Source organism: Mytilus galloprovincialis, chromosome 14, assembly GCF_965363235.1.
Source record: "Mytilus galloprovincialis chromosome 14, xbMytGall1.hap1.1, whole genome shotgun sequence".
In the NCBI taxonomy this organism is placed as follows: Eukaryota; Metazoa; Mollusca; class Bivalvia; order Mytilida; family Mytilidae; genus Mytilus; species Mytilus galloprovincialis.
Window position 1 is genome coordinate 67,738,799 of NC_134851.1, and position 7,366 is coordinate 67,746,164.

Consider the following 7,366-nt stretch of genomic DNA (forward strand, 5'->3'; position numbering starts at 1 on the left):
TGTCTTAACAGTTTAACCCCTTTGTCCCACTGTTAAATATATTTCTACTTGACACGTTGGTTTGTTTTTATTTACAGTATGAATAAGTTACAGGACGAAAAATCAAATTGGATATATACAGTTAAACCTGATACAAATGTCACCTCTCGAAAAAGGAGACTCACAGTCATGAGAATGAGAATTTTACTGTATTTATGTGTATATGTACGTGAATTACACAATTTCATTCAATGAAAAGTTAACAAAAACACACCACCAATTGAAACCGGTAATTGATTAAAAAAAAGTTAAACGTCAATCAGACAGCAATAGAAATAATAACTAGATTTGCCATTGCAAGCAATAGCGGATGTCACCCTCCCCCCCCCAATTGCCACTAAGTGGCAGCCATTTCAACAATTTTAAACAGTGATTTTACGTATATGCATGGTAATTCATCTTTCTACAAATTTTCAGAACATTTGAAGCATTTTGAAAATTTTGAAATTTTTTATGTTTCTATGGCAACGGCAGCCATTTTGGAAATTCCAACTTCATATTCTGCTTCAACACATGACAGTCAACATTATTGGGAAGTTTCATTAGGTTTAAAGCATTTTGAATTTTTTGAAATTTTTGCTGCTCTATCCATGGTAACATTGTAGTTCCAATGAATGTCAAAATCATTCAAAACCTGTATATAGTTGAAAACTATATTGTATGAAAATTACATGATTCTAGATTAAGGCATACCAAAATTATTCACCAAACCCTGAAGTTTTTGGAGCATTTTGACCTGTTTTGCATTGTTTCCATGGTAACGGCAGACATTTTCGAAATTCCAACGCCAAATTCTTTCTCTACCAATGTTGCTCATCGTTACTGAGAAGTTTCATAAAATTTGAGCATTTCCATATTTTGGAAATTTTTGGTGTAGTATCCATGGCAACATAGCAGTTCCAATGATTGCCAAAATCTCCCCAAAGCAGTATATAGTGGGCACCTACATTGTATTAAAATCTAAAGATTTTAAAGTTAAGCATTCTCAAACAATTCACCTAACTCCAAAATTATATTTTTTCACCATTTTCCCGTTTCCATGGTGATGGCAGCCATTTTTTTAGTTCCAATATTGGAAAGCAACAGGAAAGTCAGGGTTCCTTGTTATAGTGCACCATTATTCAGATTGGTTCCTGTGGCTCTTAGAAAGCTGGCGGACAAAATTAGGTGGAAGAAAAATAATAATAATAATAATAACTAGATTTGCCATTGCAAGCAATAGCGGATGGCACCCTTTCCCTATTGCCAGGCCAGCGGCAGCCATTTAGAAAATTTTTGCTGTTTCCATGGCAACGGCGGCCATTTTGAAAATTCGAAACTCAAAAGTTAAGTCTACATAAGCTAGGCAAAATTTGTTATAAGTTTCATTGAATTTAAAGCATTTTAAAGTTTTTCATAATTTTGCTGTTCCCATGGTAACGGCGGCCATTTTGAATATTCCAAAGTCAAACCCCCGCTGCAATTTTTTCCTTCCATAATCATATATACCATCATATACCATTTAATGTCTCTAAAATGAATTTAACATTGATGTTCTGGAATGTTCTCTGAAAATTCAAAGTTTTGACCTTTTTGCATTGTTTTCATGGTAACAACAGATATTTTGGAAATTCCAACGCCAAATTCCACATCTTCCATTGTTGCTCATCGTTACTGTGAAGTTTCCTGAAGTTTGGAACATTTTGAGATTTTTGAAATTTTTGGAGTAGTTTCCATGGCAACATAGTAGTTCCAATGAGTGCAAAAATCATCCAACACCTGTATATAGTGGGCACCTACATTGTATCAAAATATAATGATTCTGAGTTCAAGCATATCCGAACAGTTCACCAAATCAAAACACTAGATTTTTTCACATTTGTTTCGTTTCCATGGCAACGGCAGCCATCTTGATGGTGCCATACCCCACTGCACTATAGAATGTGGTGGTCTACATTATGGTATAGTTCCATCAATATTGTTCAAGCCAATTCTTAGAAATAGAATGGACAAAAAAGTGTGGAAGAATAAAAATAATAACTAGATTTGCGATTGCAAGCAATAGCGGATGGCACCCTTCCCCTATTGCCAGGTGAGCGGTAGCCATGGTTACGGCGGCCATTTTGGAAATTCCAAACTCAAAAGTCAAGTCTACATTAGCTGAGCAAAATTTGTTATAAGTTTCAATAAATTTGAAGCATTTTGAAGTTTTTTGTATTTTTGCTGTTTCCATGGTAACGGCGGCCATTTTGAATATTCCAAAGTCAAACCCCCGCTGCAATTTTTTCCCTCCACAATCATATAACATTTAATGTCTCTAGAATAAATTAAACATTGATGTTCTAGAATGTTCTGTGAAAATTCAAAGTTTTGACCTTTTTGCATTGTTTCCATGGTAACAACAGCGATTTTGGAAATTCCAACGCCAAATTCCACATCTTCCAATGTTGCTCATCGTTACTGTGAAGTTTCATTAAGTTTGGAACATTTTGAGATTTTTGAATTTTTTGGAGTAGTTTCCATGGCAACATAGTAGTTCCAATGAGTGCCAAAATCACCCAACACCTGTATATAGTGGGCACCTACATTGTATTAAAATATAATGGTTCTGAGTTCAATCATATCCCAATAGTTCACCTAAACAAAAACCTGGATTTTTTCACATTTGTTTCGTTTCCATGGCAACGTCAGCCATCTTGATGATGCCATACCCCGTTTGCACAATTTCATATAGTGGACTACATTATGGCATAGATTCATCAATATTGTTCAAGCCAATTCCAAGAAATAGCATGGACAAAAAAGTGTGGAAGAATAAATATAATAAGAAAAAAAGAAACGAACAATAACAATATGTCACCCCAACTCCGTTGAGGGTGCCATAACTAGATTTGCCATTGCAAGCAATAGCGGATGGCACCCTTCCCCCATTGCCAGGCGAGCGGCAGCCATTTTGAAAATTCCAAAATCATAGAGTGCATCTACTCATGCCAATTGTCAATTTTGTAAAGTTTCATTAAGTTTGGAGAACTTTGAAATTTTTGAAATTTTTGCTGTTCCCATGGTAACGGCGGCCATTTTGAATATTCCAAAGTTAAACCCCCGCTGCAATTTTTTCCCTCCATTATCATATATACCATCATATACCATTTAATGTCTTTACAATACATTTAACATTGATGTTCTGGAATGTTCTGTGAAAATTCAAAGTTTTGACCTTTTTGCATTGTTTCCATGGTATCTACAGATATTTTGGAAATTCCAACGCCAAATTCCACATCTTCCAATGTTGCTCATCATAACTGTGAAGTTTCATGAAGTTTGGAGCATTTTGATATTTTTGAAATTTTTGGTTTAGTTTCCATGGCAACATAGTAGGTCCAATGAGTGCCAAAATCATCCAACACCTGTATATAGTGGGCACCTTCATTGTATTAAAATATGATGATTCTGAGTTTAAGCATATTCAAACAGTTCACTAAAACAAAAAACAGAAATTTTTCACATTTGTTAAGTTTCCATGGCAACGGCAGCCATCTTGATGGTGCCATACCCCACTGCACTATAGAATGTGGTGGTCTACATTATGGTATAGTTCCATCAATATTGTTCAAGCCAATTCCGAGAAATAGAATGGACAAAAAAGTGTGGAAGAATAAATATAATAATAATAACTAGATTTGTAATTGCTAGCAATAACGGATGGCACCCTTTCCCTATTGCCAGGTGAGCGGCGGCCATTTAGAAAATTCCAAACTCAAAAGTCAAGTCTACATAAGCTAGGCAACATTTGTTATAAGTTTCCTTAAATTTGAAGCATTTTGAAGTTTTTCATATTTTTGCTGTTTCCATGGTAACGGCGGCCTTTTTGAATATTCCAAAGTCAAACCCGTGCTGTATTTTTTGCCCTCCATAATAATATACCATTTAATGTCTCTAGAATAAATTTAACATTGATGTTCTGGAATGTTCTGTGAAAATTCAAAGTTTTGACCTTTTTGCATTGTTTCCAAGGTAACAACAGATATTTTGGAAATTCCAACGCCAAATTCCACATCTTCCAATGTTGCTCATCGTTACTATGAAGTTTCCTGAAGTTTGGAGCATTTTGAGAATTTCGAAATTTTTGGTGTAGTTTCCATGGCAACATATGAGTTCCAATGATCACCAAAATCATCCAACACCTGTATATAGTGGGCACCTACATTGTATTAAAATATAATGATTCTGAGATAAAGCATATCCAAACAGTTCACCAAAATAAAAAAACTGGATTTTTTCACATTTGTTCTGTTTCCATGGAAACAGTAGCCATCTTGAACCATTCCATGCTTCCTGCAACTCTGCACCTGGGGGTCCTTACTATAGTAGAGTTCCATCAACATTGGTCCATTGGATTTCGAGAAATCACCTGGACAAAATTTGTTGCAAGAAAAATAATAATAATAATAAGAAAAAAAGAAACGTAGAATAACAATACGTCACCCCAACTCCGTTGAGGGTGCCATAATAAGAAACTAGATTTGCCATTGCAAGCAATAGCGGATGGCACCCTTCCCACATTGCCAGGCGAGCGGCAGCAATCTAGAAAATTCCAAAGTCAAAGTGTGCATCTACACATTCAAATTATCATATTTGTTAAGTTTCATTAAGTTTGGAGCATTTTGAAGTTTTTGACATTTTTGCTGTTTCCATGGTTACGGCGGCCATTTTGATAATTCCAACTTCAAATGTCAACTTTGCTTATGCCAGTGACCATTCCTGTAAAGTTTCATCCAGTTTACAGCATTTTTATTTTTTTTGAAATTTTTGACCTTTTTGCATTGTTTCCATGGTAACAACAGATATTTTGGAAATTCCAACGCCAAATTCCACATCTTCCAATGTTGTTCATCGTTACTGTGAAGTTTCATGAAGTTTGGAGCATTTTGATATTTTTGAAATTTTTGGTATAGTTTCCATGGCAACATAGTAGTTCCAATGAGTGCCAAAATCATCCAACACCTGTATATGGCCGGCACCTACATTGTATCAAAATATAATGGTTCTGAGTTTAAGCATATCAAAACAGTTCACCAAAACAAAAAACAGGATTTTTTCACATTTGTTTCGTTTCCATGGCAACGGCAGCCATCTTGATGGTGCCATACCCCACTGCACTATAGAATGTGGTGGTCTACATTATGGTATAGTTCCATCAATATTGTTCAAGCCAATTCCGAGAAATAGAATGGACAAAAAAGTGTGGAAGAATAAAAATAATAACTAGAATTGCCATTGCAAGCAATAGCGGATGTCACCCTGGTTCCCCAATTGCCACTAAACGGCAGCCATTTCCAAATGTTCCATCAGTAAATGCAGATATATCCATAACAAAAGATCTTTTTGTCAGTTTTCATAGCTTTATGTACGTTTTTCTGTTTTCAACAATTGTGCCGTTTCCATTGCAACGGCGGCCATTTTGGAAATTTCAAACTCAAAAGTCAAGTCTACATTAGCTAGGCAACATTTGTTTTAAGTTTCATTAAATTTGAAGCATTTTGGAGTTTTTCATATTTTTGCTGTTTCCATGGTAACGGCGGCCATTTTGAAAATTCCAAAGTCTAACTTCTGCTGCAAATTGTTCTCTCCATAATTATATACCATCATATACCATTTAATGTCTCAAGAATAAATTTAACACTTATGTTCTGGAATGTTCCATAAATAATTCACCCCCCTCAAATTATGTCTAGAGACCCCCCAGTTGAAAAAAAAATGTACCATGTTGAAGTGTGCATGAGTCTCTTAATATCATAGAAGTTTCATATAAATTGGAACACGTTTCTATTTTTCACATTTTTGCTGTTTCCATGGCAATGGCAGCCATTTTTTTAATTCCAAAGTCAGATGCAAAACTACACATGGTGATTAACATTATGTTATAGTTCCATCAACATTGGTCCATTCAGTTCCAAGAACTAAGATGGACAAAAAGTGCGGAATAAGAATAATAAGAAAAAAAGAATCGTACAATAACAATATGTCACCCGACCTCCGTCAGGGTGACATAATAATAATAATAATAATAAGAAAAAAAGAAACGAACAATAACAATATGTCACCCCAACTCCGTTGAGGGTGCCATAAAAAAGAAACGAACAATAACAATATGTCACCCCAACTCCGTTGAGGGTGCCATAATAATAATAATAAGAAAAAAAGAAACGAACAATAACAATATGTCACCCCAACTCCGTTGAGGGTGCCATAATAATACGGAAAAAGAAACAGAGGAAAAGCAATATGTCACCCGACATTGTCTATCGGGTGACATAATAATTTAAATGATACATACATAATGATGTCTCTATATTCTGTTTTTATATTCAGTTTACTCGTCTGGCAAACAAATGTTTTATCTAGCATATATGATGAGTGTTTCACTATCTTCCTAATCTGTTTTTTGCGTCTATGTTTGATCTGAGCGTCACTGAGGAGTCGTAGGTTGACAAACGCGCGTCTTGCGTACTAACTTATAATCCTGATACATTTGATTAATTTGTATGTTTTTTTTTACTATTGTAGTCGGTTGTGTTTTATGTCTGGGATGTAGTGTAATATAATATTGGCTGCTTGGTCTCATTGTTATCACATTAACTCTTGTCTGCTGATCCACTTTTAAAAATATAACGGAACTTTAAATAATTGTCATACAGACAGGATTTTTAGTTAGGTAAAATGCATGTGCCAAACCAGAAATATGGCAGTTGTTTTTCACTTGTTCTTAGGCAGGTGCAGCATGTAGAGTAGGATTTGGTCAGCCTTCTGAAGTACTTAAGAAAACCCAGGGTTTTAGGGGGTTCGTGTTTCAAAGGTTTTATTTTTTTGTGTTGTGTCTTGTTTTTTTCTTAAGTGACACATCTTTCTACTGAAAAAAAAACCATGTCTTGTTATAAAGAGCAGTGTTGAATGAAAAATAAACACATCAACATATTTCCCTTTAAGTTCCGAATTGTCGTGGAATGATATACTTCAAACATGTAACAGTTTCTTGTCTAGCTAATAAAGGTCATTCAACCTATTTGATGTTCTCGAAAATCTTGTATCTTCTTCTAATTACTGCACATTGATACGGACCGAGATGTTGAGTGATCATGCTCATCATCGCAATTTATCACCGCTTGTCTGGGTCATGTACAATCTAAGAAATTAAATAAAACGCAGTATATCAATAACGCATCGTAACCTCATTAACTGACATACTGGCCTAATTTTCTATCAAAGACGCAGACGGGTGACTTGCAAAAGGAATCTGAATATATACAATATTCACGTGTATCGATAATAGGACATAAAAATCACGTTT